General features: G+C 34.6%; 1 long non-coding RNA gene across 1 annotated transcript in view; it reads right to left on the bottom strand.

Annotated features, from left to right (window-relative positions):
- Positions 1 to 25,753, bottom strand: part of LOC106028590 (uncharacterized) — a 50,559-nt gene that overhangs the window by 9,736 nt on the left and 15,070 nt on the right. The window contains exons 4-5 of the long non-coding RNA XR_001202215.3: positions 13,310 to 13,374; positions 760 to 896 (exon numbers count right to left, since the gene is read on the bottom strand). This is a non-coding gene — a long non-coding RNA (uncharacterized LOC106028590). The remainder of the gene's footprint in view (positions 1 to 759; positions 897 to 13,309; positions 13,375 to 25,753) is intronic.

Raw genomic sequence — 25,753 nt, 5'->3', positions numbered from 1 at the left:
ACCCCTTTGTATTGCTCTTCTACCTTTCAAATGTTAGGATACACCAGAAAAGCCATCATCAGATATAGATCCTCCATCCTGGGTTTATCAGGTTCTAAAACCATGAGTCAATAAATTACTTTTCATTATAAATATCCCAGCCTCAGGTATTCTGTTACAGTAGCACAAAACTCAGTAATGCATCTCATAAAACCAGGAGTTAATAAATAACTTTTGAAGAAAATTAAAGAGTAGGAGATTCACCCTATCAGATGCCAATATTTGCTGCAAAGCCATGATAATAAAGACAATGCAAATAATTTTCAAGAACAGACAAATAAGTGAATCAAGGTAGCACACAGTTACAGTCTCAGATACATAAGTGGTTATAGTTGGAACATCCTGTGAGGCCAGGAATTCAGTACCAGCCTGGGCAGCATAGCCAGACCCTGTCTTAAAAAAAAAAAGAGATAGCAGGAGAGAGACAAATATATTAATAAAGAATTGACAAGAAGATTATCATATCCATAGAGACTTGCTGCACAGTAAGATGTATCATGAAAAATGAGGATAAGGAAGATTATTTAATGGGTTGTGGTGGGAAAATTGTTAATTATATTTGTAAAAATAATTAGGTCTCTAACACTTCATTGTAATATGGTTTTCAGAGGAAATAAAAGCCTCCCTATGAAAAATAAAAATGTAAAATTACTATAAGGAAATATAAATAAGTAACTTTATAACCTAAAGACAGAAAGATGCTTTTAAAAGAGAACTTACCAGGCAGAGCAACGTGTCTGTAGCCCCAGACACTCAGTAGGCTGAGGCAAGAAGATGGTTTCAGCCAGAATCCAAGACTAGCTTGGACAACATAGCAAAATCTTACAGAAAGAAAGAAACAGAAGGGATGTGGGGAGCTGAAAAAAAAAGAAGATTTCACAAATGAAAATATAATTCAAATGTGGATAATTTATAAATAATGTAATAAAGTAATTTTCTGTGTTTTCCACTTGAATAGTGAATATAAAATTGCTGCATAAGGCTTCTTTTCATCTGACCTGCTCCAAGTTCCAAAAAACATTCATTCATCTTTTCAGCTCAAAAGTAATGAACAAATCAGCCTTCACTCTATTCAGGCTCTGTGTGATTTTACAGACATTGACTGGAAAGATTTCATGTTTCAATCTAGCCCAAACTAGTAGACTTACAAAGGAAAAGAGGGAGAGTGATTTTGTGTTGTAGCAAGCAAGACTGTGCATATACATTGTTTTAAAGCGTAAGAAAATAAAAACTTATTTCTTTCCTCTCCATTCCAGGCTTGACAGTAAGCATGCATGGAATTCTTTACATAGTTCCTGTAAAAGAATTCTGAGCTTGCGGGGCTAACAGAATTGACAGTGAGATGGTAGAGGAAGATGGCTGAATTCAAAACCAATTTCATCCTAACTCTCAAAACAAGGTTCCAGAAAAATGACTGTTTGCTGTTTAAGATAGTAAATTCTTTCCAGGCTGCCTTAGCAGCACAGATAGAATCAGAACTTCTTCAATCATAGACATTGAGAGCTAGAAGAAACCATAAGAGATTAACAAATCCAAACATTCTCCGACAAGGAAACTGTGGTGCATGGACTATGCTTAAATGACTTGCCAACATGATAAAGCTGGTTAGCTGACCTAGGACTATGACCCAGACAGTTACCTTTTTACCCTGTTTCCATTAGCTGAGATGGCTCAGAGAGCAAAGTGCTATCACATAGTTGTTGTCAGATATTTTTAATTTTCAAGGAACACAGTAATAGCTGACATCTGTCAGACACCACACAAACTAGTTAAAAGTAGTTCACAGTTTCAAACTTTAACTGTTTTCCACGCTTTTGATTATATCATACCTTTGAAAAGCTTAATTTTCACCTGTTCTTGTGATTAAAAGCAAGTATACCACAAAAATCATCATGTAACAAGAAATGCAGATATGATCATGGTTTGAGAATTTATATAGTATCTAAACTACAGAGCCAGCCTTTCTGCTAGGCTATATCAGCCATGCAGGGCCCAAAGGAGAAAAGTCAGATAGTACCTCCTAAAAGCCTAGTGGCTCACGGGCTGGGAATCATCAAGTCTCAGCTACCCCACTGCCCATAAAATAGCTGGTTCTGAGGCCAGGCTGAGTTGACAGCAACTGAGGTATGAAAAGCAACTGAATGCTTATATTGTTCGGTTGACTTTGCAGACCTGGGGTCAGCACTCTGAGCGTTTATAAGGAGAATAACTACATGTGTATAGCAAATATGCAGGATTTCCTTCCATCTTGTTTTTGAAATCCAATATTGTTCTCACTGTTTTGTTTTGTTCTGATTAATTGCTTTGCTTTACTCAGTGATCTGTTTTGGTTGGTTTTATTCTGTTTTGTTTTGTTTTGGTTTGATTTTGCTATATCTAATGGAATGTACAACTATTGCAGGGATAACAAGATACACTAGGTAGCCATTCTTGTTTTTTTTTTTTTTTTTTTTTTTTGTCTTTTTCCTTTTTTTATCGGTACCAGGCATCGAACTCATGACTGCCTGCTTTCAAGGCAGGCGCTTATGCCGCTGAGCTAAACCCCCAACCCCACATTCTTGTTTTCTTATTATCCTGCTTTGAAATTCTGTACCAATCACGCTGCTTTGTTTTGATCAGATTTATTCTGTTTTGTTTTGTTGGAGTTTATTACCTTTAAAATAAAATAAAAAATGAAAAATAAGATACACACATATTCCATTAGCAAATAATTGTGCTTATTTCAGAATAAAATTATATATATATATATATATATATATATATATATATATATTCTCCTCTTTCCTTTTCTCCTTTCTTCATTCCAGTTGTTCTTTCCTTGGAGCAGTTTTTTTTTTTTTTAATTCCCCTTTCACAGTATCTATCGTAGCTTTTGGAGTCTACTCTTTCAGTTTCTTACACTAGGGAGAAAATATGATGTTTACATATGCAAGTCTGATTGATTTCACTTTTGTATATGGTCTCTAGTTACATCCATTAATCCATAAAAGTCTCGAGTTTATCTTTCTTTACAGTAGAGTAGTACTCTATTGTATAAAAATAACACATCTTTTTTATTCAGTCCTCCATTGATGGGCATTTGAGTTGTTTCCAAGATTTAGCTATTGCAGATTGTGTTGCTATAACTATGGGTGCACATACATTGCTGTGGTATGATGTTTTTAATTCTTCTGGGAAATATTTATAAGGGGAATAACTGGGTTGAATGGGACGTCTAATCTGGGTTTTCTTTTTAGTAATCACCACACTGATTTCCACAGTGGTTGCATCACTCTACACTCCCATCAACAGTGGGGAAAGTTTCCATTTTCCCCACATCCCCACTGGCATTTGTTATTGGATGATATTTTGATGATAGCAAACAATAAATTCATTGAGTGAGAAATTGGGGGAACTACACCCTTCACAATAACATCCAAAAAAATGAAATACTTAGGAATCAATCTGACAAAGGAAACAAAAGATTTATACACTGAAATTTACAATGCTTGGAAAAAAAGAAATTTAAGAGGCTCTCAGAAAATGTAAAAATATTCCTTGTCTGTTTGTCTTTATTGTGAATCTTTTACCAACAACTAAAACTCAAGCGATTGCACATAAAAATCTCCAGTTCTAACTTCTATTTTAAATATCAGATTTTTTTTTGCTTAGATCAGTATTAGAGTGCCTGCGATCAACCATACTGAGTGACAGTTCTCCCCTGAAAGGTCCAATGTGGCATGATTACTCGCTGAAATTCCAAGATTGATCATGATGTGTGCGTAATGAGGTTTCCATACCTGCGAAGGACCATCTTTGTATTCCACAGATGAGGAGCAACTTGTAAACTACAGTGACAAAAGCCTTACTCAAAATCTGAGGATACAAGAGACAGAAATGACCCCAACCTATCACATCTCAACTCACATATACTTTAGAATTTATAGAATTTAGATATTGTACAATGTGGCATGCTAGAGAAAGAACTAACAGAGAAATGATTTTATTTTATTTTATTTCTCATTTTTTCTGTATCCTTCATCCTTTTTTCCTTCCTCCCCCTCCTCACTTCTCCCTTCCTTCTGAAGAATTTTTTCCTATCTCACAATACATCTTAAACATGTTGGTTCTTATCTACATTTTCAGTTTCTTAACACCAGGGAGACAATGTGATATTTATATGTTTGTCTGACTCATTTCATCATAGTTAAGAATGTAGTCTCAAGGTCCATCCATTTAGTTAGAAATGTCTCAAATTTATCCTTATTTATGTCTGTGTAGTACTCCATTGTATTTTTAAAAACCACATCTTTTTATCCATTCATCAATCGATGGGCATTTGGATTTTTTCCAAAATTTAGCTGTTACAGACTGTGCTGCTATAAACATGGATGTACCTATATTGCTGTAGTATGATGTTCTTAATTCTTCTGGGAAGATACCCAGAAGGAAAATAGCTGGATCAAATGGGACCTCAATCCTAGTTTTTTGAGGAATCTCCACACTAATTTCCATAGTGGTTGTACCAGTCTACATTCCTCACAACAGTGGAGACGGGTTCCTTTTTCCCTACCGCCCCTTCAGCATTTGTTATTGATTTCTTGATAACAGCCATTCTTTCAGGAATACAATGGAATCTCAGTATTGTTTTAATTTATATCTCTCAAATGACCAGTGATGCTGGACATTTTCATATATTTATTTGCCTGTCCTACTTCTTCACCTGAGAAGTGTCTATGTTTCTCAAATGGCCATTTTTGGTTTGAGTCTTTAAACTGAGAGTAGCCTGACTTTTTAAAATCTTTTTGTATGTTTTAGATGTTAGTCCTTTGTCTGAGAAACAATTGGTTAAATTTTTCCTACTCTGTAGGATGTCTTTTCACTCTGTTGGTGATTTCTTTCACTTTGCAAAAGTTTTTTTTTTTCTTTTTTATAAAATGAGATATACCAGTTGTCAATCTTTTGTAGTATTTCTCATGCTGTTTAGGCTTTTATCACAAAGACTGTGTTCTGTTTTGGAAAACATTCCATGCAGAGCTGAAAAGAATGTATATTCTGATGTGAGATGAAACACTATGTAGACATCTACTAAATCCTTTTGTTCACAGGTTTTGTTCATTTCTGATATTTTATTAAATATTTTTGTCTGGTTGATCTATTTATTTGTAACAGTGAGGGTACTAAGGTCCTTCATTGTAACTATTAGTGCTGATTTGATTTTTTACATCCATTAATATTTGTTTTATAGAGCTAAATGCACCTGTAGTGGTGCATACATATTTATGACTGGAGATTTCCATTAATAAGTGTGCAATGATCTTCAAGAATATTTTACCTTCCAGAAGATTTAGTTTTTCTGTTTTAATATTTAGATCTTTGACCTATTTTGATTTAGTTTAGTGCATGATGATATACATGGGTCTAGTTTTAGTCTTCAGCATGTAGAAGGCCAGTTTTTCCCGCATCATTTACTGAAGAGGCTGTCTTTCTTTCAATAAATGTATTTGGACCCTTTATCAAAGATAAGGTGGTTGGGTGTGTTTGGATTTGTTTCTTCATCTTCTAATCTGTTTTACTGATCCTCAGGTTTTTGTTTTGTAGCCAATTCCATGCTGTGTTTATCACACTAGCTTTGTAGTATAATTTTAAAGCAGGGGACTATGGTGCCCCCTAACTTGCCTTTGTTGCAGAGTGTACTTCAAGCCAAGATCAAAAGAGACAATAAGATCATTTCCAAAACAGACCACATACTGGCCTATAGAATTACTTGAGTAAATGCAAAGGAATAGAAATTACCCCATGGATATTATTGGACTAGTATAATAATATTTGAAATCAATGACAAAAGAAACTACAAAAACACCATAAACATGTGGAAATTAAATACTCTCCTGGACAACAGATGGGTCACAGATAAAATTAGAGAAAAAAATTAGACAGTATCTACAATTAAATGATAATGCTGATACAATGTACTGAAACTTATGAGGCACAATGTAAGTAGCCCTAAGAGGGAAATTTATAGTGGTGAATTCTTATATTGAGAAAACAGAATAAGCTCAAATAAACAACCTAATGTTGAGCCTCAAACTTCTAGAAGAAGCAGAAGTCAAGCCCAAAATTCATATGAAGGAGGACATTATAGAGATCAGAGCAGAAATTAATGCACTGAGACCAAGGAAACAATACAGAGAAATGATTGTGTTCTCAGGCCTATTCTTATCTTTGGGTGACATTTAATGAGTACACCCAGCTTCTCTCTTCCGTGCAGTTATGTTAATGCTATGAGCCCTACCTACTCCCTAGGGTTCCACTTACTAAGAATGAAATTCACTATTTTTAAAAAAGTTCTCCAAAACTACAGAAGTCATAGTAACTTGTAGAACACTGGAATCAACCAAAAGTCATACAGTTAATTCCAGGTTCTAGGCCTAGTTCCTCCACAAGGTAGGTTTATAAACCTTCACAAGATTCTTAAACTCTGAGTTTCAAATGCAAATATTATTTTCCATGATTTTTGGAAGACTAGTCTCATTCATCATTTTTTAAATGTTTTTCTTGAACTAAAACTTTATGCCTTGGGCCAAACTCAAAAGCAAATTAAACTAAAGTTGAAAGAAAGCGGATGATTGGACTGAGTCTACTTTATGGTCCTGTCAGAAGCACACCGAGATGTTGATAATGTAGTCATTTGAAACCTCAGTGCCTTCCAGCTTGGCCCAGAGCAGACCTCATCAAGGGTAGAGATCCAGAGTAGAGGTGGAGAAGGAAAGTGGAGGTATAAATGACTGGAGAAGTGCTTCCAGGCTGCTGAGTCAGCAGAAACACAGCTCCCTGCAGAGCTCAAGGCATCTTTTCTAGGTTGCCTGGAGCACTGGCTGGCGGCTCCCTGGCACTGCCTTCCTGGAAGACAATTTTTAGACTATCGATTCATTTGAGCTGGGCAGTTTTCCCCGGTATTTAGGCACTCAGACAAACATGTCCTTAATCATTGGCAAACTCAGCAATGTAGGGAGGGGCCGGTAGCTCAATCAGCACCTCAGTCTGACCAGAGGAAAAAGATGATCTGATAAGCTTAGGGTGGAAGTCTCTGAGAATTCACCAGACCTACAGCTTGGTTTTTCAAGCCAGAACCTTAGTTAATCCCTGACCTTAAGATCGGGAACATTCTAGTTTAGGAACACTGCGCACTTTCCTTTGCCTTCAGTTAAAACCAAAAGTAGCTACGAAGTAGAGGTGGGGACACATGGTTTGTCCTCCTGGTGCACTCTTAAGTAGGTTTTAGACCCCTCCAGTGACTCTTCTCTGTGCCTTGCTTACCGTCCTCTGTTACAGACCATCACAAAATACTGGTGGGTGTCTTTTTTCTATTCATCTCCTTAGTAAGAGTTAAGACAGTAGACATCTCTTAATTATTAATCTCTATCATCTAGCACAGTGTCTGGAATAAGACACACCCTTGAATCCTTAAATGCTTATGAGAAGAAAAGAGAGAAGGGAGGGAGAAAAAGAAGTAAAGAGGGAACAGTGACTACTCTGATGAAAGTGAGCACTGAGAAAATAAAATGGTACACACAAACTGGAGACTGAACTTCTTGAAAACTGTGCTACTAGCAAACCAGGTGTCAGATAATCAATACAGTCAGTTAAATCAAGGGTCTAATAGTCAGTGTAGTAGCTTGATAACCAAAATTAAATCATGTGAGATGACTATCATGCAAACATTTTGAAAGCTGAAAGTGTGCTATATATGCAAGGGATTATTAAGGTCTCTATCACTAATGTGAAAGAATTCACATTATTTCCTCTCATCGGTGCATGTTCATTTTCTTGACCCAAGCTAGTGACCATAAGCCTTGAATCGAAAAAAAAAAAAATTATCTCTTTCCTGTTTATGTACATGCCTTTATATTGCAAGGGAAATGTGTTCATGAACAGAAAATTTCTGAAACATAGATTATATCACATTTTAATAATAATTATAAGAATTCCTTAATTGGATAAAATATTATTGTGAGTCACCAAAACATATCATGTTTGATCTTTCAGAAGAAAGATCAGTTTCATAGGACAGCTTCAAATTCAAGAAGGTCAAAAACTGACAATTATTTAGGTTGTGACTGACTCAAATTACATAGTTAATAAATATCAGAAGAATTATAAGCACAAATCAAATATTGAAACACATTTGTAGAAATTTGTATTGGGAAGTATCTATAAATTAAACAAATCCAGCTTCTTTTATAATATCAAAAACCCTTGTAAAAAGGGATACACCTAACAACAAACAAGTCACTTAAATATCTTTTGTTTTCCAGGAATGAAACTCTTTTCCATTAATCATTAGTCTCAGAAACTATTTTGTTTATTGTATATCAGAGGGAGTAATTAGTGCCTATTTTTAAGGTTTTATGAAGATAAAAATTAATGACGTCTATAAAGTTTTTAGCAAACACAGTTCATGGCACATTGCAAGTATTCAGGAAGTATTAGCCCTTACCGCTTTATATTTTTCAGTTTACTTTTGATTTAATTTTTTCTGGAACCTCTCCAGTCTTCCATATCTTTTTGTTTCAGATTCACTGTTTTCATGATTCCCTGAATTATGCTTAGTGGAGTGGAAATTGTTGGTCTTACTCTTAATCCCTGCATCAGAGCGACTGAGGTGTGATAGACTGAAAGCAACTGAATCAAAGACAATGCCTTCTGGGAAACATGGAAATTTTCTTTCTGGACCTAAAAGGAGTCCATTTGAATTTTCAGCAGCATGACTGTATAGCTAGCATCCAACAGCCTAAAAAGTGTCAATGGAACTCTCACAAAGCAGTTTTACAGTGACAACTAGCTCAATACTTAAACTCGGACTCAAAAAAAAAAAAAACTATATACTATGTCTTAATTACGTTTTTAAAATCATTTTAGTGAAAACAACCCATAATGTATCAAGAAGATTCAATGGAATGTAGCAACTATTCAAAATCCAAATTATGTACAATACTAATATAATCTCTTCCATTTCATTTTTCTATTTGTGTTTTTGTGTTTAATGCTATGATATTTCAACTTTATGTGAATATAGTTTATGAAAAATAGTACACATTTGTGGTTCCTGCTCACAATTTTACAGCAAACATATGTAATTAAGAAATAATTATATTAGAAAGTATTTACTTTATACATAAAATTATAAAAGGTATTCTTTTAGTATAAAATTATAGCTATTTTATCCTTTTTCCAATTATGATTTGAACTTTGATAAAAACCGGTTCAGTTCCCTAAACTGGACTCTCTACCTTGATTTTTACAAGATAATTCGTATTTATTGATTATTGTGAAGAAAATAGGTGGACTATCAATCAACTTTCAAAAGAAATATCCCTATGAGCCAGTGGAAAACCAAATCACAAATCCAACTGCAGATCTTCACATCCTTTATAGTAGCAGATCAGATTTTAGCTGGCCCAGCCAACACTTCCACAAATCGTCATGAAACAGAGACAGATGCCAAGTGCCAAGTAACCAAGTTACAGTACCACACTTCCTGTAGGCAGTGCTTTCCTGCACATGGTTCAGTTCACACGTTTAAGTCTAAGAGCATTCTGGACACCTGCCCTCCCTCCAGAACTGTAGAAACAATGAGGAATGTCTTTCATGTTTCTTGGAAATCTCAACTAGAGATTAGCAGGTACTTGGGACTTTTGGGAGATATTCTTATTCCTTTTGAAGGGTTTTCTTTTTTTTCCCTAGAGACTTAATTATGAAAAGCATTGCGATAGCATGTAAAATCTCATAGTTCTCTCTTGAGACGGTAGAGATGAGAACTTCCAAGTGTGTAAAGAAATGCACTGTTCCCCTGATTCCATTTACTAATGTCCCTATGACCTTTGAGTCCTGGCCCAGCAATCTAAAACATGATTTCCTGTAAAAATACGCTTTCACAAATGAATGACTAAAGCATTGTTTCCTAAACATTTATGAGTCATAAATTTGATCCAAACTCATTCTGAGTAGAGCTGGGGACATAGTTCAGCAGCACAAAGGCCTGCCTGGCAAGCACAAAGTTCTGAGTTTGATTCCCAGCACAACACATAAAAAAAAAGAATCATTCTAAGTAGTCATAAAAATATTTCATTTTCTTTCTAGGAATCAGGAAAATTATATCTCTCAAAGTTTTGGGATATAGTTGGACTAAGTGATGACTTATGACTAATACAATGTTGGCAGAAGCAATGTAATGACATTGTATAGAATAGACCACATTCTATGCCTTTATCATTATTAAGTGGGTGAAGGTAGAGCACTATATAGAGGATGCAAAAAGGTTGTGGAGAATTAAAGGAACGAAATGGATGCATTACATCCTCACATGAAACTGCACGTGCTTTCCTGACTTTCTTAATTGAACTAAATTGTTGATGAATGAGAAAGAAATATTTATGAGATTTTGAGTTGTTTGCTATAATAGCTAAAATCTTTAATGCAGACTCCTTCAATCAATGCGACTATGTACATACATACAAAATCTGGTGTGCAAAATGTAGGTGACTATGCACAAACTCTGTAACACCTTTAGCTGGAATAAAGCCTGAAACCAGTATTGGTGTAAGTGCCTACCTTTTCTTAGTGGTATGTTGAACTTTTACCATCACATCCCTCATAATATTTATTTAAAGTGGGACCGATTTGATGCTCTCCCTCACATCATACCCTACATAACTTGAAACCCATGGCCTGTCTCTGAGAAGAGAAATGGACAGATAAATGAAGCAGGAGAGACAATGGTGTCTCAGGATACCAATCATATAAACTCTCACTTCCCACTGGAAGAAACTGACAGAGCTATGAGTGTGATACTGGTTCACTAGGACTGAGGATGGCCATGAGCTATGGAATTCAAATGATCAGATTTTCTGACTTCTACCATGTTGATAAAGCAGAATTTTTAAGTGACTCCTCTGTCCCTTTTGTATTTCTAGACCCAGGTGGGTTTTGCAAAGTTGTATCTGATACTAGTCAACAACTAATAGGAAACCACACTCTAACACTCATATTGTTGCTTTTGATAGCTATGTTCACCTATAACTTTACTCTTCACAGGTTCCCTCTCACCTACCTTGTGTTATAGTCCATGTCTGTGTTACAATACCCCTTGTTTCTCTAGTTCCCTCCAATTACTAATGTTCCTTGTAGTCAAAATGGTGTCAATATCAATGGTATACATCAAGCTACATTTTTCAAAGATATTTATACAATCTGGTTTGAAATTCTCCTAGTATACAACTTTATTTAAATGATTAGTGATTTGTATAAGTCAGATTTGTATTCACCAAGTATTTGCTTGCTGATGGGTTTTTTAATTATTTACTGGCAGTTTGAGAAGCTTAATTTACCAGCCAATGCAAGGTAGCACTATTGATGGTTATAACTAAATTTTGATGGCTAAAAGCACAGGATTTTCTAGAGTTTCTTTCCCTCAAACAATTCTTGGAATTGTTGCAGAGGTTTGCATATGTCAAGAATCAGCAAGTCAAATCAGGATCATTCATAACCTGGAGACGCAATTATCTCCCCAGAGTGGCCTCTCCAAGCTGTTTTAGGCTCCACTGCCTGATGCCTACATGGGACATTGGAGCGCATCCACTGTATTGCTTCTAAGCCCAGAATGAATCTGCTGCCCAAAACCCATGTGGCCACTATTTTGACAACAGATTATTCTTTCCCTATTGTAGTGCTTCTGGAGATGAAGGCTGAAGAGTATAACCATAAGGAAGTGTTATGAATCCAAGAATATAGACACTTTTGATAGTGCAACTCTCAATTCATATACATACTATGTTAGTAGACTTTCCATTACTATTAAAGTTATCTGAAATAATGAATTAACAGAAAGAAAAGGTTTATTTTGGCTCACAGTTTTGAAGGTTATAGCCCACAATCAATTCGACCTGCTGCTTTTGGCCAGTGACAAGTCTACACATCTTGGTAGGAGCACATGGCAAAGCAAAACTCTCCCCTCATGGCCAGGCAGCAGAAGTGAAGAAGAGGAGACTGGGTTCCAGCAATTGCTCTCAAGGGTGTGCCACCAAGGATGTAAATACCTCCCAGTACACCTCACCTTATAAAGGTCTTGTCACCTACCAATATCACCAAACTGAGAACCAAGCCTTTGACACAGAGGGCTTTGGGGACATTTAAAATTCAACTTGTAGCACAAACCCAGTTACATTTCCCAGAAGCACTTGCTCAAACCAAATCACAATTGTAGCTCCACTACTACATCCAGAACTTGAATTCTCTGAGACCAATTTCTCAAACTCTATGTCCACATGTTCATACCAACGCATAGAGAAATGAGGGCACTTACCTCTGTTCTCATTATATTCACTGTCCAGCATGGATGCAGTCAAGGTAACCCCTTAAAATTTAGCTGTTTGCTTAAGGAGTATCAATATTATATATAAATTCATAGTTCAATAAAGTAATTTCCTTTAAACTTCCTATGAAAAGTAATTTTAAAATCATCACACACATTTTATTCTCAGGAAAAATAATGCATGTTTATTTATGTATATGCCTATAATTAAGAAGTTCACTTATTTTCATATGCTGAAGAAGACATTATTATCCAAGTGGAAAAAGAACAGTTTCAAGTCTGTTGATTGTTAAGAGTGTATGGTCAGTCACAGTGAGTGTTATGTGTTTGTGATCCCCTCATTTGGGAGACTGAGTTAGTAGGATCCCAAGTTGGAGACCACAGTAGTCTACATAATGAGGTACTGCATCAAAAGAAAAGGTGTGCTGTGTTGTTATCCAGTCTACAGTCTTGATAAATGAAAAATTAATGTTATCTTCATAATTCTAACCCTTGACCTTGTCCCTAAGAATGACCAGTGCATGAATCTATACTATTGATACAGCTAAACTTATTTTTGCAACATCTAAGGAAAAGATCTGAATATGGTTTGAAACTGTCAATAACAATGAAATTTATGTTCAAATTTTATTCACTTCACACAAACCATTAAAGATAATTTATCAAGAGGTAAGATTATTTTGAATGAAAAGAAATATGGCTTTGAGATTTAGTGATATTATTTGCAGTCACAGCTGAAGAATAGTTAATAGTTAATAGTGCTGGGTTTTTATGGACTAGAATACATTGTAAGAGACCTTATAAGTTTTAGATAGTATCCAAACAAATTTAAATAACAATATACAAATTTTTACATTCCTTAGGTTTTCCTCATCTGTTCAGTATTTATGTTGTAATAAAGTAATAGTAATAACTTACATAGGTATAGCACTTCATCTCAAAGCACTATCAAAGTCACTGTCTTGTCTGATTCTCCACCCTCCCTGTAAGTAAAGCAACATATGTAGTTTTAAAATAAGGGGAAAATATTACAGACAAGCATTATAAGTTTTATTGAAATGAAATCAAACACAAAAGTGACTTCTAGAAATCCATTCTATAAAATCATAGTTGAGCTCTTTGTACCCTTATCCCCTCTCAGATATGCCAAAGTTTGAAATGGTTCCAGCTTGCTTAGTAATCTTTGGCAAGTTAGTCATCATTTCTATGCCTCAGGGTTAGGTTATGCCTCTGGTCAGCTTGATTTCAAAGATTAGTATAGAAAAGCAATCTTTTGGTTTGAAGTGCCACTCTACACATTTCCAGATCATTATATGGCCTCTAATTCTCAATATTGTGAGTTTTCTGGGGATTTCAATGTTCTACAATACAAGACATAGGAGACATGGGTCAGAGCATTTATCAGCCTGATTTTCCATCTCTTTGAGCCTCCTCTTCCTAAATTGTGTAACACAGAGAATAAAGACATGTAAGATCCACCTTTCCAATGCTGTGAGTTAATAATACAAATTTGCCTTGTTACTTGGGGCCAAAGAGTGTGGAAGAACAAAACCACATAGATTTCAATAAGAGGTAGAATGATGCAGAAACTTTAATGTGATGAAAGGACTAATGACATCTGTCATTTGTCAGGGTGCGAACCAGATTCTAAATATTTGTCAGCTGGCCAACAAGAACACTGGAGAAAGCCCTAGATGATATGTGCAGATTTGAGAGAGCGGGCAGTGCAGGGAGGGTGGGAGAGAAAGGTGAAGCCAAGCACAGCTTCAAAGAAACTTGAGAGCTGCCTCAGGAGACAGAATCACGTAAGGAGTCAAAATGTCCCTCTTGCAGAAAAACATGCTTTGGCCACAAAGAAACAAAAATGTTTGACCTGGCCTGTTCATCCTGGGTCCTTCCTTCTTCACAAGCACCTTCTCATTCACTGTGAAATCATTCATCTTGATACAATATGCCCCAATGCTCCCATGAGATCTTATCAAAGGCTCCATAAATGAGATATAACTTGATAGTATCTTAGAAGCTATGAGGAAACATAAAGAGGGCAAACACCTCTACATTAAGCAAAAAAAAGAAGAGAGAGCCCAGCTTTAGGGAGCTCCTGTTTTATTGAAGACAATGTGCTAGGTGTATACATACATTTCACATAATCCTCATAACACCACCAGGTGCTAATTATTGTTATCAGGAGATAATTATTGTCTCCATCTTCCAGATGAGGAAAAAGAGACTCAGAGAAACTAAATAATTTGCCAGTGGTTACTCAGTTGGTAATTAAACCTTCTAACTTTACAGGCTACACTAAGTTCATTACATAATTACTCCTTTTCTACAATATCTCTCAATACATGCAAAGTCACAGAGCTGCAAAAGAATACGGTTTATTTGGAGAGCATTGCTTATGCCTTCTCCACACAAATGAGAAGAGGTGTGATTATGTGGGATGTGACAGATTGAGATGTGGGTCGAAGACAGGTTGAGGCCAGACTGGAATTGGTCTTAGAAGTTTTAATGTAAAGTTCTGAATGATAGAATATCATAAATGTTTTAGTAGAAAACAGGCAAACCCAGCAGTTTTAATGGCCTATGTCACAGTAGTCTTTGGATAAAATGTTTTGTCTTTTTAAAATTCATTTTTATTTTTAAGTAACATAGAGTCACTAAACATACTTATGGTGTACTGTGTGACATTTCAATGCAAGCGTATAATGTAGTATGATCTATCTCCTTAGACATGTATTCTTTCCTTATGTTAGGAAAATTCAACATCTTTTTTATTTACTGTTCTGAAATGTTAAATTGTTGTCAGCCATAATTACCCTACTATGCTACAGAACCTAAAAGCCATAATTACCCTACTATGCTACAGAACCTAAAAGTATATTCCTCTTACCCAAGTGCACCCATGCTCCCATTAACTTTTCTCTTTCTATCTCCCTTCCCTTTTTCTTCTGTCTCCCACTTCCTTCCCAGACTCTGATAATCCCTACTCCTTTCTACTTCTATGAGGTCAACGTTTTACCTTCTACTATAAGCTGCCACTGCCTCTTACCTCATTTGATGTTTATATAATTTTATCAGAATCATTGTTCATCCTAAGCAATATCAATTAGAATAGGGCCGATCGTTCCAGGGTATCAGTTATTTAGGTTAAGCTACTTGGGCACCTGTAATTAAGATAGCGGGACCAGAGGTCTAAGATGTCTGATCCATCCTTCAAGACAAAAGAAGGAAGGCATGCAGCTTCAGACACCCTGTTAGTTATACACATGGCATTATCTAGTCAGGAAAATATTCCCTTTTGATAAACGTTCCTTGGTGGAGACCCCATCAGAAAGGTCCCATATCAGTAACACTCAGAGACTCTTCCCCATTGGAAATCACTCAGTAGTCCTCTCTTCCCCACTGAAATCCTGGACTCATTTCTTTCATGTTTTATGAGCCATACGTCCACTTTCTAAACCAAGACCTACCTGGTATGCAGTTCTATTTTCTACCATTGTGCACTGTACCAGCAAATCAGAAGCTTGTGTATAAAAAATAACAGTAATAATAATTATGGGGCCACCTTCACATGACAACACCAATAACAGCTTTCAAAATCCTTTGAGTGTAAAAGTCTTATTTGTTTTATGAGCCGACACACGGAGCTAGTCTTAAAAATAAAAAAACATGAAAGGTTTCTCACAGCTCAGATTTCATAAGAAAAGAATTGCATCTTTAATTAAGATTTATGGGCCTCAGTAGAGCCCAGCAAGAGGAGAGAAATGGCTCAGAAGTGTGAAAACTAACAGTTAAAAATGGAGAAATATGATTAAGGGCCTTTAATTCCTCCTGTCTCTTTTGCAGGGCTTCCAGTGCCCCCAGGCAAAAACAGGCACTTATTGTCTTTAAAGCAGCATTATTCCTGGCATAAAATGTTTATGAATCAAGACGAAACTTGTAAGGAATAATAATATCAACCTTACTTAAAAGGCTTCTTTTGCTAAAAACAATATTTAGTTCAATGGGAAAAAATCCGTAAGAGAAAAAATATATATATAATGTTACATATAGGAGATTATGCATATCAATTGACATCTTGCCTGGTGTTATTGTAGTATTTTCCAGTTTTTACAACCTCATATGCTTGATTTCATGGATCTTCCTAAGAATGCTAAGAGATAATTGAAGAAGATCCTAGAAGTTCTACTTTGAAAATGAAGTTTATTTTAAGAGATTAGGCTATTTTTCAAAGGCAGGAAATGAATATAAGTAGAAGTTTTAGTCTAAATCCATGCTTGCCACATTGTTAGAGTGCTTTTCCTCTAAGAGTACATTTGTGGTTTGACTTACATATCATGTGTATGTTTTTAATGTTTTTAAAATATAATTTTGAAAAGCATGGTAAGTAAACTAACTGTATTTATTTCAATGTTTTATTCAAACTAAACAACAAAGATATCTTGTACATTGACACTGAAAAGTAACTATGAACAAATCACTTTTTTAGTTATAGAAAATACAGCTCACCAAAATTCAGTTCAGTCCCTCATCAACATATTGCTTGTAAATCATAATTGACAAGTTAGTCCCAAAATACCTATGGCCACTATTGCCCTTACCATGACAGAGACAATTAATTTTCCCAGTGTATGTTTGTTATTATATCAAAAAAGTATTCTATCTTTCCTTCCCTGCATATAGAATAGAGTACTTTAGAGAAGGCACTATGTTGATCTCTGTTACTGTGCTAACTAAAGTTTACAATGCTGCTAAAATTTGGTTTATTCGTAAAATAGGACTTGTTTTAATTTTTTAAATTACTTAATACTTCAAGGCATGCTCTTTCATCTTGTATTTTAATACTAATACATAAACTGCCCCTTTCATGATTGAATACTTTTAATAATCCATCATGGCTGAGGCATCCTAATCCATGCTCTCAAATTCAAGTTCCAACATAAGCTTATTGCTACCACCCACATCATCATAGTATCCCTTACAATAAGAAAGGACAATTTCTGTATGAGTTGACATTCAGTACTAGACTTTTTGACCCAATGACTCACATATCTGGTAATCACTTTTTGACAACTTAAATTTTTCATAAACAGAATGAAAGACAAGAAAGTTTTCCAGTAGGCATTCAATATCTTCATAATGTGTAAAATCAGTCTTTATATCCTCACTACTCTCTCCTGATGATTTATTTCCATAACTTTAGAAAATTCCTAAGGAAGATAATTCTTAAAGCAGTATCTTTAGCCCTGAGAGTATTCTAAAACATGAGCCCTCAAGTTTCGTCTGCTTGAAAGACATTATTACCTGTACACATACCCAGCTCTGCAAAGCAATTAGATCTAAAATTACATTCATAATTATGTACCCTAAATTTTCCCAGCTTATTTATTCTTTCATGAGACCCATACATTTCTCTCAACGTCCCTGCCACTTTAGAATGATCTTCTTGAATTTCATTTCCTCACTGCATACTCGTGCTCCTTTTAGCTAAAAAAATTATTTCAGCCTCTTTTGAACTTTTAACCTTTTGAAATTCCAGGTTGTCACCCAGGAATCTCACATGGTGATATTTATGATGCCCAAAGAAATGCCTTTTTGATCTCATACTTTAATTCTAATATGTAAATATCTAAATGAATAAAAACTTAAAGCACACTCCAAAGGTAGTTGTGCAACATAATCTTGTGAGATGACAAAGAAAGCATTAGAATTTCAATTTATCATCAAATTCAAAACTTAACCACATCAATACATTATACATAAATTGCCATATTGAATGCTGTATGAAATTCCCATGTGCCTTCTAACGTAGAGGAAGAAACTCTTCTTAATTTTCAAGTGAGGCTATTGCTGTGGTTCATTTGTGCTTCATTAAATTTGTTTGTGAATAATGTTGTCTAATACTAGTTATATTACTTCCATCAATAAGGTAAAGAAACTTAAAATATTATTGGAATATAACCAAGAGTTGAAGTTAACTGTAATAATGCAAACACAAATGAGTAACTGGAAACTGGAGGTGAAATAGCTAAATGCAGTATAAACTCTTCAAAAGGAACATTATCAGGCAAAAACAATGGATCATTTCACTAGTACTACTTCCAGTGTTATGACTTGTGTTCAGATGTCCTCCCAAAGCTTCATGTGGCCACAGTTGGGGCTTTCGCAGGTGGATGGATATAGGATGTGTGCTGCTGGAATTAAGGATGTGACGCTGAAGCTGACTTATAGTGCAAGGCTAGATTAAGTCTTCCCCACTCTGAGAGTGAGTGCTGCCCGACCTAAGGTGGGTAGCCTGGATAAAATATAACAGACAGAAAGCAACCCACTGCTTCTCATTTGTCACTTGCATGAAACTTCCTTGGTGCCTCCCGCCTTCTTCCTGTTATGAACTGTTTTCTCTCTGATATGCCACCCCACCTTGGAGTCAGCAAACCGTGAACTGAAACCTCTACAAACTCTAAGACAAAATAAACCTTTCCTGCTTTCACTTTGGGTGTTGTGTATTCTGTCTCAGCAGTGATTTAAAAAAAAGTTACTAATACATACAATATAGCTTTTTAACCTCACCTTAGTATACACAGACACTTACATATAAGCATTGATAGATAGGAACTCATCATATTTAAGGAGATACTTTATAGTATTCTATATTTTACTTTGCATCATTTGAAAATTATAACTTGTATACGTTTATAATGTTCACAATCTGCCAATTCTATGGAATCTTTTTAACACATAAGTGTAATGCTATTCACATTTTATAGGTGCTTTTTGTATTGTTTGTTTCATTTTCCAGTAAGGACCCACAATGACATACTTTACAGATTCCTGCACAAAAGACCTGATTCCATGAGCCACTGGAGAACTCACTGATGGAAAATTTCTGGTCTTGGTTGTAGTGTAAGACCCTGGAGACACAGACTTACCAGTACAGATCACAGACACAAATATTCAACAGTACAGCACATTCAGTTTATGTACATTTTTTCTACACGTGGCCCCCAGAGCATCAAGCTCACAAAGGATTAGGAAAGTCTAGAACCAGAATTTCTCTGCAGTGATAAGCCCTGTTCTTCATTATTCAGAAATCTAGCATGTGCCTACTAAGAATGCCTCCTTAGCGCTAATAAGTTTTCTTCCTTCAGACTCTTTGCATCCTTCTTTCTCCTGGCTACACTTAGGATAACCCTGGATCATGATTATATTTTAATATCTGTGAACACAGAAGAAAGTGGTAAGGTTCACAATCGTGTTCTGCCAAGAATGTTGGCTTTCCTTTTATAGTTTCATGGCAAAAATGTGGACAACATGATGTTTTCAGAACCTCACTTAGAGATGTCTAAGACATGAATAAAAGGGAAATTTACAAAAAAGCAAAGTCTTAATCAGAAATATATGAGTAAACATATTAAGAAATAACTGCAAATTAAACTGGTGTCTAGTTCATATGTTCTCCAAAGGATTTTGTCAATACCCTGTGAGTTTCAAATTCTTTATTGATATGGAATAGTTACATGGATCTTTTCATTGTCTCAGGGGTAAGTTCCATAGAGGAACAGAAAAAACAGCATACCATAGAGGTTTGGGCCAAAAGTTTGGAAACCAAATGATCTCGATTCACCTCGCATTTGTACCACTGACAAGATGTGCCGAGCTTGATCAATTAACAAAGTAATTCCATTTTCAAATTTCTCCTTTCTGAAATGAATTAGAAAAAGGTTCTGAGAAGTTCATATGATAATACTTTAGGTTAATTTATAAGATAATAGAATTACCCTTTATATAACATCTAATAATTGATAGCATCAGAAATTATTGATGTTATTATCTATCTTCAGAGTTTCCACCAAATACCATGAATTTTTCTATATTTTTGATTTAGTGGATAATCTAGAAAAATATGATGAAGAATATATGAGGAAATAAATACAAACTAAAATGTTTTCTAGTTCATATGTGTGCTCCACAATGCTTTGCCATATTGTAAACACTTTTGTTTCCCAGTATAGAATGCACATAATAACAAAAAAGCAAAACATAGTTTCTTGTATTGTGTTTAATTTTTGTTGTGTTTGCCCTTGGAGTTCCATAACTTTAAGAAGAATGACAAGAATAGAGGGTGAGAATCTGAAAATTTACATGTTCCCTTCCTCCTTATACAATTTTAAATATTTGTGTTGCCTATTTTTCTTCAACATGTTTCTAATCTTCAGGATACTCCCAGAAATTACTGAAGAATTTTTATACCTATATGGGCCCATTTCCAGCGCCTCTGAGGTTAGGAACCACCTACAGTTTTCCAACTGAATGATTTCAACCTATAAAAAACACAATAATCAGGAAATTCTTGGGTTCAAACAGAGCTCTAGAGACTACTTTTGAATACCAAGATGTATGTAACTAAAAAGGTGAAAACATTGCAAACTATAGCAATGCTAAGCACACTAGAAGATGTGACCAAGTGTCATAACGTATCACTTAAATATTGTTTGTTTCATTTTTTGAAAATATGCTCATCCCACAAGATGTGAGAACACAGAGTGAAAGTAGAAGTATTTTTTAAATGGACAGAGGAGAAATATGAGGTATGTCAACAGCCTTAAGTAAGTAGGCCTGAATCCCAGACAGTACATTAAATATGTTCATGTTATGATTCCTTAATCAAGTGTTATAACACTAATACTATGTGGTACTTAGCCCACAGATAAGATACTGAGGTATCATGAGGCACATAACCAATAAGTGTGTGTGGTTCTGGTCCCCATTCTCCTAAATGCATGTTGTGGGAGAACTATCTTTCATATTCCTTCAGGAAAGAGGAAGATGGTACCAAAGATTTCTGCCATCTGGTTAGTCATGTCCAATAAAATGAATTTGTGTTGTGACTATTTCCCCATACCTTTCCACTTCCTGCAGCAATCTAGAGACCAAAAGCTCAGAAACAGTCAATGAGTATATCACTGAGGATGAGAAGATAGTACTTTGATGACAAATACCTCAATAATGTAAGTGTTTATGACTAATAAAAGTTCATTTCTTATCAACAATGCATATCCATTTTGGGTGGGCAGAAAGCTTAGCTCACCACATGCTCGTGTCAGACTCCAGGCTGACAGAACAGACATTACTTCAATGTTGATATCACCGTAGCATGTAAAGACTGTGCTATTGGGACTCATAGGTAATTAAATGCTTTGTCCTGTAAGTGACATAAAACAATTCTTCTCACAACTCATTAACCAAAAGTAGTCACATGTTCCTTTCCAACCATACAAGGACAATAAATTTAATCTTCCCCTGTGCCTGAAAGAGTCAGAAATAGTCATGAACATCAAAGGACTTCCTGTTCCAGAAAAATTGGATAAATTTCCTATTATAAACTTGAACTTAGCACCAAGTCTAGAAGGATGGATGAATAATACAATCTGATCTTTGCCCTCAAAATGTTATTTTGGGAAAGCAAAATATCCCGGAAAACAACAGTTAATTCATAGTAAAGATATTTACAATCAGAAGGAATATGAAACTTCAAATTCTAGAATACAAGAATAGCACACAATTTCCCCTTTTATATGTTACAAACTTTAATAAAGATTTTGAAATTATGCTCTTCAGGTCATTAATGATGCCATAATTCTAATATATTTCACTTTTAAATCTGTTCAAATTACCCTTTTGTAAAAATCATTATATTTTTGTATTTCTTTCTCTTCACTTCTAATACAATTAGCAAAATTACTTTCACAGAAGGTATTGTATATACAAAGTGTTCACGATAATTTATACACACAATAAGAAGTGATGAATAAGCAAAGAGAAGTGATGAACAAAAGACTCTGAGAAGCAGTTTGGCAGTGAGATGAGCTCACACTGAGCACAGGTATATGTGCAAGATGCAAGTTTATCCTTTTGCATCTCTCTGCAAAGTTTTACCTGACAGATTTTAGAACCACATCAAGTAAGGCCAATAATATGCAATTTCAAAGCACTGGCATATAAGAGAAATATAAAGAAGACAAGATTATATTTTATCTCAATTGTTTCAAAGCTACTATGTTCCTTAAGTTTTGCTGTTTTGCCTCCTGTGAATTAGAAAAACTATATTGTATCAGGTATAAGGCTGCACACTGAATCTGTGTTTAATTGTACATAAAAACTTTCAGCAGCTCAAAGTCACTAGAAAAATCATTATGTGCTCAAAAAAACTAGAATGACAGGAAGTCATAGAGACTATAAATGATAAAGTCTTTTTCTATTGATTTCTAAGTCATACATAAATATTTCTCTCAATTTGTTATATTTTTCTCTCTTAATTCAGTTTTTAAGGGAGAAAATGTATAATGATGAACTGTGATTTTTACTTTCAAATAATGGGAAGAGTATCAACTCTGAAGAAGATATAAGTGTAAAATTTCTTTTTACATGTGTATAAAGGACATACTACTTATTGGAGTCATACTATATGTTATAAAATATAGAAAAAGAACCTGCATATTCTAATGTACAGAAAACTTATACATATGAAGTCAATTCATAATTTCAGGAACAGATAAAGTGTGACTTTTTGTGTTTATAATATAAATGAAAAAGAAGTTAGAAAAGGTTTAGGATATGACTATCACACTAACTTCTAAGGTACACCCCCCCATCCCCAATGTGGAGAAACACCCGGATCACAATCTGAATATCTTGAAGCATTTGTTATATGCCAGTGGAAGAAAGAGTTAGGGAACAAATTTAGATAAAATGCTAATACTGATTGAAAAAGCAACACAGGAAACATGTTCAATTTTTTTAAAAAGTAGAATGCCTTCCTAACAGGATAGAGTAGTTTATGTGATTTCCCAGATGACAACTAGAAAAGCAAATGAAATATTAAAAGCATGCATTTAAAGTTATCAAATCTGCCAAAGCAAAGATGATTAGATAAACTAAATTTATAATGAGTGAAACTGAGCGATGAACTGATGACCTGCAGCTATTCTCTCCCTGAAAATATTGGCTGATTTCAGAAGTAGAAGAGGAGAAACATGCAGTCCAGTCCTTCATACTCAAAAGACCACTCTTGAGGATAAGGCACTAGCAGAGGTGGTATACTTATAGGACTGAAGGTAACCCATATACATTTGATTTGTCATTCAAGATTTTTGTCAAATTCTGAAGCTAAGGAAGGATCCATGTCCTCTAAATTTGGAGAACTTTTGTTAGTATGGCAATCAGAAAGCAGAAAGATCAGAGTTCAGGAACTATGTTTCAGCTGAAAAATCTCCAAAGGATACAACTTAGGAAAGGAATAATACAAGGCAAGTTGAGCCTTCCAAAAATGACAACTTAGACTTAATTTAATGATGAGCCAGCACCAAATATGCTTAACAGTGGAAAGGTTGAATCTCAGAAGGAAGACTACACTATTTAAAGTTACTAAAACTTTTACACCTGATACTATTTAATTAAAAATCAAAGCCATGCTGAAAATTGAGTCAGTATGCCTGCAAATAAATAAAGAAGTAAACATTATAATAAAAAGGCAGATAATATAAATACTGCCATGAAAATACTAATATCTGTTAAAATGATAATTATATATTTAAAAAGTCAAAGATATAGGTAAAATAGATTAGGATACAAAATTTCACAAGAACCAATTTACAACAAGCAATATAAATTCCAAAACTTAAATATAAATTTCCTTATACTAATAACTCAAAAGTGTAACTCAAATAGTAGTGTGTCAACACTGGATTAGATAGATAGATAAATAGATAGATAGATAGATAGATAGATAGATAGATAGATAGATCATCCAAGCTGAAATTAAAATGAACTGAAACAAAAATTTAAAAGACTGCAAAATACAAAAAGTGCATAAAAATCTCTATGAATACATTAAAAACAAACACAATTGGAGACTCAGAAGAGGAAGGAGAAGACAGACAAAACAATATTTTAAGGAATAATCAATCATACTTCCATAGACTAGCAACAAACAAATAGTAAGTTACAACTTAGAATGTATAACCACATCTAGATCATTAAGTATCTAGAATTAAAACTAGCAAAATATATCAAGACACAAACACCATAGACTATGATATATTATTGAGAGAAATATAAGAAAAACAAAAAATAGAAGAACATCACCACTTGATCATGAATTGGAATACTCAATAATTATAAAGATTAATTATCAACAAACTTTCTAGAGAGACAATTGAAGCCCAATAAAATCCTCAACAGAAGAGAGAGAGAGAAGAGAGAGAGAGAGAGAGAGAGAGAGAGAGAGAGATAGAGTTAGAGGCAGAGACATGAAAAATATGTATGTATATGTATAAATCAATGAGCATATTCTAACCTTGATAGTGTCATGGTCATGCAAAGGGCTACGAATAGCATAATATTAAAGTGAAAACACAATTCTTGGTCTTCAGCTGAAGCATTTACTTCCAGGTGGCAAAATTCATTCTAATTTTATAGTATGTAAGGAAATGTGCTATTGTCAAAAATGTAGTCAAATAGACAGAAAAAAGGACACAAAGAAGAAGCCAGAAATTGACCTATATCTAACATGTGATCTAATGGCTGACAAAGACAATATTACAGTTCCTCATTAAACCTGTGGTCTTTTCAATAAACTGTGTTTAAGGGCAAAAATATATCATACATAAAATGTCAATCCTAGATACACTGTATATCTAAGTATTAAGACAAAGCCAATAATTATTGTAAAGAAAATCATAGGGTGATATCTTTATGTCTTTAAAGTAAACAAACGATATGAAAAGTATTTTAAAATTTCTAATACATTAGGTTAATGAGGTTACATTTAAGAATTTTACTTATGAAAATAAGCCACTGAGAGTTCAAAGAAAATCAGAGTATATTTCAAATGCCAGAAACCCCAAAAATTCATCCCTAGCATACATACAGAACTCCATTGCATAAACAGGAAAGACAGCAGGAAGTGAACAAAAGATTTGCAGAAAAATTGTGACACCCAAATGTCCAAATGTCACATTAATATATAAAAAGTACTCAATTACTAGATATCAAGGTCAAACAACTTAAAACTAAAATAAGCCACAACAAACAATGAAGCACAGATAACAGCATAGAATGAGGATCAAAAATACCTGCAACTCTCAAAACCCACTAAGGGAAGTGTTACTTATCAACAACTACCTGACAAAACTATACTTACTAAAGCTAAAGAAACCTTATGGAATTTTACTCTAAAGCATATACTTAACAGAAATGTGAACAACAGGTTTACAAAAAGGCCTATACAATAAGGTTCTCAGTAGAACTCTTAATAATTGCCCAATATTGTAAATACATACAATATAATATATGTGTATT

The sequence above is a fragment of the Cavia porcellus genome, unplaced genomic scaffold (assembly GCF_034190915.1).
Source record: "Cavia porcellus strain 051 isolate PalLab524CR breed Dunkin Hartley unplaced genomic scaffold, mCavPor4.1 scaffold_20, whole genome shotgun sequence".
NCBI lineage: Eukaryota > Metazoa > Chordata > Mammalia > Rodentia > Caviidae > Cavia > Cavia porcellus.
Note: the sequence above shows the minus strand (reverse complement) of the source record. Positions and strands in the feature narration are given on the sequence as shown.